Below are 11,923 nucleotides of genomic sequence, written 5' to 3' on the forward strand. Positions count from 1 at the left end.
TATAATAATCTGTATCAAAGTGTGAAGATGTGATATGTAACACTAGTGATTCCATCAATTCTATTATTTACATCGATTTTTTCTGTCTTATTTACATTTTATTGTCATAGTGACCGAAGTTGTGGTATAGTTACACTAGTAATGAGTCCAATCCTTGTTGAAATTGTTACCCCCTTTCTCATTTTTCTCTCTCTTTCCCATAACCCCTAATGTTGTACAGATCCTACCCAACACATTGTCTTGTGAGTATTGCTATTACACAGGATTCCCCCCGTTTTTATTTGTCATCCAACATTATTTTCACACTAGTTATTGCATAAGTTCAATGTTTTAGGTCTAACTTTTCACACTAGCATCATGGTGAACACACAAGCCTCAACAGAGTTTTATAAAACTTTTGGAATTACATCACATTGATAAAACCGAGTGTATTCTCAGGAATTACAGATTTTCAAAAATCAGGATGTGATGAAGAAATACAATACAACGTTACTAGCTTTGGAAGCACTTTATTCATGATTTTATGTGACTATTGTACTCATTTGCTCATTTCCTAAGCTCTTGCACATCACAGTGTGAAGTGATCTGTGTACTAGGATGAGAATACTAAGTTGAATTGATCAAGAATTATATCAAGGGAGGCGGGGAAGGGAAGTGAAGGGTAAACAAAGGAGGAGGCTGCAATGCTTGATAAGAAATGTATGCATTATCCTGCCCATATAATTGTAGCCCCCCTGTACAGTATGTTCTCAAATAAAATAAAATACAATTAAAAAAAAAAGAATTATATCAATATTCAAAAAATTTTGAAGGGAAGTGCTATGATCCAAAATCTATAAAATAATAACAACAGATGTGTCATGCATAACGATGCCCCTATGTTTAATCTTACACATGTGAAACATGCAAATTTTTAAAATGTTAACGTTACATACATAGTGAAAATAGGGAGAGATATAGAATGGTGTAGAGTTAGTTTTATTTTCATAAATATATTAATATCTGTCGATGTGAATGTTGCAATTGGATAGTGAAATATTAGGAGTTTCTAAAGACTGCCTCTTGTTAAAAATTGTTTTAAAATTACCTGTATCATCAGAACTCTGGTGAAAGGGAATACAATATGTGTAAGCTTTCTATGTGTTAGAGAAATTAACAGTTATTCTAAGTGCATGATAAGAAGTGAGGAGTATAGGCAGAAGTCATGCAAATAATGACTTACTTTAAACTTTATGACAAGGTGCCAAATTGCATATATGTACATTTGGGTTGATCACATTAAAATAACGAGAACATTCACGCTTCCCAAATTAATGTAACAAAAATTTTGTTTTTACAAACAAGGAGGCATTAGTTGAAACAAGATTGCACCATGTCCAACCAAATGCTTCAGAAATATGCATGAGAGAATTACATGAAGAAACTGACACATAGAAAGGTTTGAATATAGGGGGCTGGGAAGTTGGCTCAGTGGTAGAGCACTTGCCTTGCATGCCTGAGGCTCTGGGTTTGATTCCTCAGCACCACATAAGCAAAAAAAAAAAAAAAAAAAAGCCAGAGTTGTCACTGTGGCTCAAATGGTCGAGCACTAACCTTGAGCTGAAAAGCTGAGGGACAGGGCACAGGGCCAGAATTCAGGCCCCACGACTAGAGCCCACAACCACCCCAAATAAAGAAAGATTTAATATATACACATTAACACAGTTCATCACAAAGAAGCAAATCAAGGATTTCAAAAAATTTTGATAAAAAAACAAAACTTTAATTTGGTGTTTATATTTTCTCATGTTCTCTCAAAACAACTATCTGGACTATTGTTTTCTTCCACCCTAAAAAGTTATAATTTAAGCTGCCAATTATTTTCGGCAGCAGGTAAAATATTTGAATTATCATGGAGTCACATTAAATGGTGTTGCCTATGTTTACCTCTGGAAAATTTTAAAATATATATATGATCCCCAAGCAAACAGCCTTTGGGGATTTTCTCTCTAGGAAATTCAGAGATACTTTATTTCAGATTCAGCAAATGGCGTGCTGCTTCAAATTAAACAACTCTTACAAGTTTGAATAAATTTCCCTGATTAAATTTACCTTTAGATGAAAATAAAAGTAGCGGGTGATTTTGTATCCACTCATATATTTTGTTCTTGTTAGGTCAGATGCACATAACGTGTACACAGAAATAGGGAATATGTGAATATAATGCCTATTGTCTGCATGAAAATTTGAACCTATTGGAGGACATACAGTTAATCATTACTCGTTCCCAGACAAGATATCAATTGAATGGATAAATAACTCAATTAAAAATAATATAGGTAAGTAAAATGGCATTCCTTTTCCAATATTTAGTTAACATAAAATTATATGGGGAGTTGTTTCTCATATCATATTTAGACTTGAAATACATTCCCTTTAAATTAACCCCCAAAAATCAATGGTTTTTCTGTATGCCAACAATGAGAAAAGTGTGGCTGAAATTAGGAAAGCAACTCCATTTGTAATAGCCCCACAAAAAATAAAATACCTAGGAATTAACTTAACTAAAGAAGTGAAGGACCTCTATGATGAAAACTTTAAAATCTTGAAAAAGGAAATTAACACAGAACTTAAAAAATGGCAAAACCTCCCATGCTCCTGGATTGGCAAGATTAACATCGTGAAAATGGCAATACTTCCCAAGGCTATCTACAAATTCAACGCAATACCTATCAAAATTCCACCCTCATTCTTCAAGGAAATAGAAGAGGCAATCCAAAAATTCATATGGAACAATAAAAGACCCCGAATAGCAAAAACACTTCTCAACGGAAAGAACACTGCTGGAGGAATATCAATACCAAATTTCAAACTCTACTATAAAGCCATAGTAATCAAAACAGCTTGGTATTGGCATAAGAACAGACCTCAGGACCAATGGAATAGAATTGAAAACCCAGAAATGAACCTACAGACCTATAGCCATCTAATCTTCGATAAGGATGCTAAAACAATAGAATGGAAGAAAGCCTCTTCAGTAAATGGTGCTGGCAAAATTGGTTAACTACATGTAGAAAACTAAAGCTAGATCCTTATATATCACCCTGCACCAGAATCAACTCCAAATGGATCAAAGACCTTGAACTCAAAGCAGACAATCTGAAAACATTACAGGATGGAATAGGAGAAACCCTAGGTCTCCTTGGCTCAGGCCGAAATTTTCTGAATAGAGACCCAGAAACACAACAAATCAAAGAAAGGTTGGACAAATGGGATTGCATAAGGTTGCAGAGCTTCTGCAGGGCAAATGACATAGCTAGCAAGATCAATAGAAAGCCCACCGATTGGGAGAAGATCTTTACTAGCCATACAACGGACAAGGGTCTCATATCTAAAATATACTTGGAACTCAAAAAATTAAATCCCCCAACAACAAATCCTCAAAGAAACAACTGCCCAATAAATAAGTGGGCGAAAGACTTAAAGAGAAGCTTCTCTGAAGAAGAAAGAAGGATGGCCATTAGACACATGAAGAAATGTTCAACATCCCTAGCCATAAAAGAAATGCAAATCAAAACAACATTGAGATATCACCTCACTCCAGTTAGAACAGCAAAAATCAAGAACTCTAACAACAACAGATGCTGGAGGGGATGTGGACAGAAAGGAACCTTACTTCATTGTTGGTGGGAATGTAAACTTGTTCAACCACTTTGGAAAGCAGTATGGAGGTTCCTCAAAAGACTTCACATAGATCTCCCCTATGATCCAGCAATCGCACTTTTGGGCATTTACCCAAATGTATACAAACAAGACCACACTAAAGCTACCAGCACAACTATGTTTATTGCAGCATTATTTACCATAGCTAAGATATGGAACCAACCCAGAAGCCCCTCAGTAGATGAATGGATCAAGAAAATGTGGTATATATACACAATGGAATTCTATGCCTCCATCAGAAAGAATGACATTTCCCCATTTGTTAGGAAATGGAAAGGCTTGGAAAAAATTATATTAAGTGAAGTAAGCCAGGCCCAAAGAAACATAGGTCCCATGGTTTCCCTTATTTGCAATATCTAGTATAGGTATGAGTCAAGCGGAAAAGATCAGATAATGTGATGTTAGGAAAACGAACCCTTAAATATGTATTTTAATGTTTTCGTTTCTTTCATGCATGTGTTTCTAACGCATTTATAAGATTATTTCTTTGTTGCTTTGTATGTCCCTCCCCCACAGTGTAACCCCCGCTTTCACTTTATTTGATGTCAGTATAACATGTGGAGGAGAGGGGGACAAACAAGTCGTTTAAGGATTCAGGTGGACCTGTTGTAACAAGGAGAATTACAAAATGTCATGTCAAAGCAAGCTTTACAATGTCGGAGTGGGGGGGGAGGGGGGTATGATTGGGTGGGGGGGAGGGGGGAGGCTGGGAAGGGAGGTGAAGGGTAAACAAAGGAGGAGGCTGCAATGCTTGGTAAGAAATGTATGCATTATCCTGCCAATGTAATTGTAACCCCTCTGTACAGTATGTTCTCAAATAAAATAAAATTTAAAAAAAAAAAGAAAAATATTCCCTTTGTCAGAATTGCCAATGACTATTTTTTTGATAACTAAGTAGCTTTTCACAAATTAGGTGATTGTGAATCCTTAATCAGTTTCAACCCTAATTGATTTTTCCTTCATTAATGTCACTTGTGTCCTACTTTTTTGATTTCCAGTTTATGTCCCACATGATTGCCAGAAAATGGTGTGTGTGAAAGATAAATAGACAGAGCAAATATAGTAGGAAGCCCTTCCATCAAATAGACATGTTATTTGCACTGGTCACATCCACAGTCTTCTCTATGTGGAGTGCTAATTACTGTTGTTCTGATATAATCATTTTCCTTTTCATGATCACAGGTCTTTCATCAGCAAATCAGCATATGTCAAGTGAAAGGCTGCCTTCTGCACCAAAGACAGAAGGGAAGATTCCACTACTGAGTACTACGATTTTCATCATAAAATTCACGGGAATTCTGCTATACTTCAACAGAAGGATGCTGCTGGTGTTTTCTTCACCTCTAACTCATGTGACCCAGGATCATAATTTTTATACCTAGGTAAAAGTGCTTTATATCACTCTTGTTCCGCAGGTTTGTTTGTTGTAGAGAATTTTTCTCTTTCCTAAAAATATTCCCATACCTCCGTGAAAATACCTGGATTTTAACATTTCAGCCCCTGAAACAAGGTGACTGTGCAGAATATTTTCTTATTAATGAAATTTATGAAGCAAGGAATGAATTACTTGCTTGGTAAATCTATATATATATATATATATACATACATACATATATATATTAATAAGTATACTTTAATTAGAATATATACATATATATTTTAATAAATGTGTCTATAGTTAGGAAATATTTTATGCTGTGTAACATGTATAAAAGTATGTAAAACCTGTGCCTTAGACTATGACATCGAGGAATATGATATACTTTTACGTATAAAAGTATTCTGAGAAATTTAAGATTGTGAAAGAAAAATGATATGTTCTCATATAATCCTAAATTTCCTGTGGTTTTGCCAAACTACTACTGAGTAAGAACAAGACAGACAGAAGGCCTCAATATAGGTGTTTATTTTATATTAAATCAAACAAAAAGGGATATAAAGTGGCAGTTATTTCTTACAATTTTCCATGCCTAGAATGTATTACCCATATTTTGTAGACATTTTTTTTGATAACAGCTGAAAGAAGAAAAAAATTCTCAAGCATATTTGAAATTGACTGAAACTGTGAAATGCTTACTGATGTGTAAGAGCCACTAGGCATAATGACTTTTTTCCCCCAAATTCTCTTTTTGCAACTGGCATATTCTGATACATATCAGATAGTCTTATGTAAAGGTAATTTGGCTTGAACTCAGGACCCTTCCAATACATTCACTTACTATTAAAAGCAATGTGATACTGTTAAAACAATAAACTTTTTCATTATTTTTTATAGACAACAAATTTCATTGTGAAGTGACAATCACATTATGAAGTGTTATCAGGTAAGTACATTCATCAGGCCAGAAAACTAATTAATATTTAAGGAATATATGCAGGTCACCTGCCAGTATGAACATGGAAATATTGGACTTTGCTATGAATATTGAAAAGATTGCCATTAGCATTTCTTTGTTAAGAATATTTTCTCAAATATGTTTGACAGAGAATTCTATGCCAGACATACACCAATATTTGGAACACGTGGCTGCGATCAAGTCATGGTTTCAATCTTCATTACCAAGGAAGAAATATAAGAAAAATATCCTGGAATTACTATGGTTAATGTTTATTATGATTGAATAAAATCAAGAATTGTAGGCAGGCAAAATCTCCTCATTTTAATTTCCCAAAATAATAGTAATTTGCCCTGCTTCATTGTATGGCTGCTGAAATAGAGTAGGGAATAATTGTGACCTTCCAAGTTGAACACACACACATACACACATGCACACAAATACACACAAAGATTTGCATCTACAAATACCTGATTACATATACAAATCTGCTCACATATATATATACATATATATGTATATATATATATATATATATATATATATATATATATAATGATAGAGTATTGTTGATTAAATCTTTGAGACAAATCAGCCAATAACATGGACTTCTATATTGCCACAGATTTTCTCATTAATTCTCAAGTTCTCTAGTACCATCCACTTTTGAGAAGCCAGAAAAAAGTATGATTCTTTTAGATATATAAAGCATAAGGAAACAGGACTCATATTACCATGGAATCATATTCAGTTCTAGCTACAGAGATAGGGAAATACAACCTCCCATCAAACATTACTTTCTGAATTTCAAAGAGAAAATGCAAGATGGTCCAAATAGAGAGTAAATAAAAATGAAGTGGTATTTTTTTCAGTGAAAATAATTCACATTTTGGTAATACCATGAGTTTGGGACATTATCGATTAATATTGCTTTACATTTGTTTCTCTGCTTGTTGTTGGTGGTGGTCATTAGGCTTGAACTCTGGGCTTGGGTGCAAGGCCAGACCTATTCCCCTCTAGGCAAATCATCTACCAATTGAACAACAATTCCACTTCGAATTCTGAGGTGATGAATGAGTGATGAGAACGTACTAGGGGCTCCTGATGTGCTGCCATGAATCCTGATCTTCAGATATTAGCCTCCTACAGGCTTCTAACTGACCTGTATCAGGCTTTTCTCTGTTATAAATACTGTGTTGATAGCATTTTTTTGCTAGTTTGTCCCCAAGTTTCATGCCTACTGGAGGTCTATGAGCAACCATGATTTTCCTCAAGGATAATGCTCTATAGTATTTCATTTTGAAGGGCTTCATTCCCTAAATGAAGTTGAGAACAATCCTTGACTTTATTGATTTGTAATGAGAGCTTCATGTGTAAAACTTACATTGTAGTGAGGAAATTTTATGGGTTTGGAGAAAAGAAAGTTTGTTATTCACTTATCCTATTTCTTTTCTTTTGATTTTGACAGACAATAGTGTGTCATAGCAAAAGAGCAAATGATTAAATGGCAAGAATTTGCATCCAGAGTATCTTACATGTCATCAGGTACACTCATATTAACAAACCCAAGAATTTCAGGGTACACATACACTGTAGTTAGAGCCCTCAATACCGATGCTGCAAGTGCAGTAGCAGGAAAAACAGCACTGACAGAACAAAGGATCCCAGGATAAGCAAGCACAATGCAAGGAGCCCACAGTATAGAGGACGCTTATGCCTGAGCAGGCCTGCCCAAGCTAAGATCCCAAGGACTGCAGAGTTAAAATGCCAGATCTACACATCAAGTTGCAGGCCCGGAGATCAAGGCCCAGACTATGATTTCAGCCCTTAGACTCTTATTACAAGATCCTGGGCCCCAGTTAAACTACCAGCCCATGAGTTCATGCCCCATGCTATGAGTTCAAGGCCTAGGCTGTGACATAAGGACCAGAGTTTCAGGCCCAGCTATTATTTCAAGTTCCAGGAAAACAGTTCAAGTACTAAACAGCAGTTTGAGGCAGAGGTTTTGAGGTCAAATTCCAAGCCCTATGTTTAAATCACAGGCCCTGAATTCTAGGTCCTGGGCCCACCTAAAAATGCCAGGCTGAGAGTTATTGGCTCAGTTTCTGAGTTTAAGTTCTAGGCTTTGAATTCAAGGTCCAAGCCCCAAGTTAAAGGCTCAGGACACAAGTTCAATACCCAGACCCTGAATTTAAATCCCAAACATTGAGTTCCAGGCCCAGAAGTTGATACCAGGGCCCATGAGTTTAAGGTCCAGCTTATCAGCTAAAAGCCCCATCCCCAATTTGAAGTCTCAGGGTCCCCTTTCCCACTGAGTTCAAGATTCAGGGCCCCAGTTCAAGTACCAGTTCATGAATTCAAGGCCCAGGTTGTGTGTTTTAGACACAGTCCATGAATTGAATACCCAAGTCCAACATGTTCGGATGAGATTATGAATTCAGGTCCCAGGAACACAGCTTAAGGCCTAGGTACTGAGTTCAAGGCTCAAGTCATGAATTCAAGTCACAGTCAATGAGTTCAAGTCCCAGGAGGTCAAATCCCAGGCCAACATTTCAAGGAGCAGATCATGAGTAAAATTCCAGGCTGAGAATTGACGTCGCAGGTCCTGATTTCAAGGGCCAGCCCTTGAGTTGAACGTGCATGGCCCACTGTTTGAATTCCAGGTCATGAGTTCAGGGCCCAGGTCCTGAGTTTAATGCCAAAGACAGGAGTTCCATTCCTAAGCCTGGAATTAAAGTTTCAGGGTGATAATTCAATGCCCAGACCAACAGTTCAATTCCTAGGCACTGAGTTCATGGCCCAAGCCCTGAATTGAAGCCCTATACTGAGATGTCAAGTTTGACGCCCCAAATTCAAATCTGTCTGACAGTCAAAGCCCAGGCCAGGACTTCAAAATAGAAGCTGCAAATTCAAGTCCCAGGCCCTGAGTTCAAGACCTATGACCCAATTCCAATGTGAAGATGAAAGTTCAAGGCCCAGGCCCCAATTTCAAGGCTCAGGCTGCGATGAAATTTCCAGGCATGGACTTGAAAGCCCACGTGCAAGTTTAAGGCCAGTGCTGTGAGTTTAAGTCCTAGTCCCCATGTTGGAGTCCTGCTCCCCCCTACCTCCTGTAGTTCCACATTTTGGGATTAAGGCCCACGCTGTGAGTTCAAGGACTATTCTGTGAGTTCAAGACCCAGGCCCAGTGATTCAGACCCAGAGTATGAGTTCAAGTTCCATGTCCCAATTCAAGGCTGAAACACACAGTTCATCATCCCTATTACAAATTGAAGGGCAAGGTAGTGAATTCAAGGCCCCGGCCCAGATATCAAATCTCAGGCTTTCAGTTCAAGGCTCAGACCATGAGATTAAGGCCCAGACTATGAGTTCAAAGCTTAGACCCAAAATGAAATCTCAAGTCCAGGGACCCAGATCAAGAATCAGGAAATAAGATTAAGGCCAGGCTGTGAGTTGAAGTCCCAGGCCAGTCATTTAAGTCACAGGCTGTGAGTCCAAGGCCCAAGGTGTGAATGCAAGGCCCAGTTTGTGAGTTCAAGGCCCGTGCCCAAAGTTTTAGATCCTTATATGAGTTTTATTCCCAGGCTCCAACTTGATGTTCTAGGCACTCAGTTCAGGACCTGGGTTGTGAAGTCAAAGCCCAGGCTGTGAATTCAAACACCATGCTCAGATTTCAAGGTCCAGGGCAACATTTCACATATCACTCCATGAGTTCAAGGCCTAGGCTGTGAGTTTCAGTTACAGGCTATGAATTTAAGCCTGAACCCGGAGATTAAGTCCCAGATCCTGAGTTCAAACCTCAGGCCAAGTTCATGTCCCAAACTTTTTAATATCCCCGGCTCCATGTTCAACTTACACACTGTAAGTTCAAGGCCTGGACACTGAGGTCAAGGTCTAGGGACTAGTTCAAATCCTAGTTTGTGAGTTCAAGACTCAGCATGCCAGTTCCAGTCACAAGTTTGAGTTCTACTCCCAAATTCGAAGAACAACTTCCAGGGAAACTTCATGTCCCAGGCTTTGTTAACATCCCTGTCTCCATTTCAAAATTGAACCTGTGAATTCAAGGCCCAACTATGAGTACAACCTCTAGGACCCCCGTTCAAGTCCCAGGTTGTGAATTCAAGGCCCAGTCTGTGAGTACCAGCCGCAAGCCTTCGTTCAACTCCCAAGCTCAAATTCAAAATTGAGGTTCCAGTTTTAAGGCTCAGTCCCCAAATTAAATATCAGGGTATTGACTTTAAATTCCAGGCCCAAAGTCAAGACCCAGGCTGATAGTTTAAGTCCCAAGTATCAAGTTCAATGCTCATGTGCAATTAATTCCCAGGTGCTGAGTTTGTATCTTGGCCCATGAGTTCAAGGAACAGTTAAAAATTCAAGGATCTGGTCCTAAGTTAAAGGCTAAGGCTGATCATTCAAGTCCCAGGCACTGAGTACAAGGTTCAGACCCTGAGTTCAAGTACCATGCTGACAGTTCAAGTCCTAATAACTAAATTCAAAGCCAGGCAGAAAATTGAAGTCCTAGGTGCCAAGATCAAAGCTCAGGCAGGGAATTCATTTCCCAGACCTGAATTCAAGGCCTAGGCCCAGAGTCTATGGATCACTCTAAATATTTTCTATTAATATTGGATGGTGTAGAGACTGTGGAAAGATCAAGGAATCAACAAAGGAGAAAACTATTACATGGCATATTAAAATTGAAAAATGTGAGAACATAAAGAGATTGAGTAATTCTGCCCTTCCAGACAGTGGCCAACACAAACCAAGAATAAATCATTTTCTATAAATTTCTATGCATTTCCATAAGTGGTGAGGTCATGAAAATGAAAGCTTGTTTGTGCTGAGCAGAAAAATTATTACTGTTTATATTTTCTGATTCTGTGTTAGGCTCTTGTCCAGGCATGAATCACATGGACAACATTTTTGGGGGGTCGTGTGTGTGTGTGTGTGTGTGTGTGTGTGTGTGTGTGTGAGCTTGTGTGTGTGTAGGTATAACTTGCCAATAGTTTTAACATGCTATGGAATATTTCTTAAAATTTATGAATTTCACCATATCAACACGTTGTATAATTTTACATATTGCTGGGTTCAATGAAGTGACAAATCACATTCTTTAAATATTCAGCATGTGTTCTTTCTCTTTGTAGGTCTTTCTTCAATAGAAGTAACTACTGCAAACTTAAGAGTTCATACTACCTTAATAATTTTACTCAGTGATCACCTGTGATAGAATGATTCTGTCAAAACTCTGGCAGTAGACGATTCTTGTCTAAAAGTTTTGTTGAAAGTTCTTGTTCCGTTGTCATGGTACATTCCTGTGTTTGAAGCATATATATCCTTTTAAAATTTCTGGAGAATATCAGATTTTGTGATTTATTTGGTACTAAAAAGCAAAACATAAATCGGAGAACACCTCATTTACATATTTTCTGTGCAAAAGACTCTAACATACATTCGGTAGTCTGGAAATAACAGGCATGTATATTCATAGGGATTATTATAAATAATAGAATTCTGAAAATAGCAGTTGTCTTGGCCTGGAAAGTGCCTCATTGATAGAGTTCTTCACTTGCATGCATGAGGCTCTAGGTTCGAATGCTCAGCACCACATAAGCAGAAAAATGTAGAAGTGGTACTGTGAGTGAAGTAGTAGAGGACTAGCGTTGACCTGAAAAGTTGAGGGACAATGCTGAGACCACAAATGACAAAAAAAAAAGTCTTGCAAATCACAATGTGATGAGGAGACTACAATTAATTGATTCAAGACATATATCAACTTACAAATATTGTCAAGTGATATGATAAAAAAATCTTGAATATACTTGAAAAAGGCCTGTCATGCATAGTGGTGCCCCTGTGTTTAAACAGAGAATTAGTTTGTTTCCCTT

The sequence above is a fragment of the Dipodomys merriami genome, unplaced genomic scaffold (genome assembly GCF_024711535.1).
Source record: "Dipodomys merriami isolate MVZ:Mamm:240054 unplaced genomic scaffold, mDipMer1.0.p SCAF_18, whole genome shotgun sequence".
Classification (NCBI taxonomy): Eukaryota; Metazoa; Chordata; class Mammalia; order Rodentia; family Heteromyidae; genus Dipodomys; species Dipodomys merriami.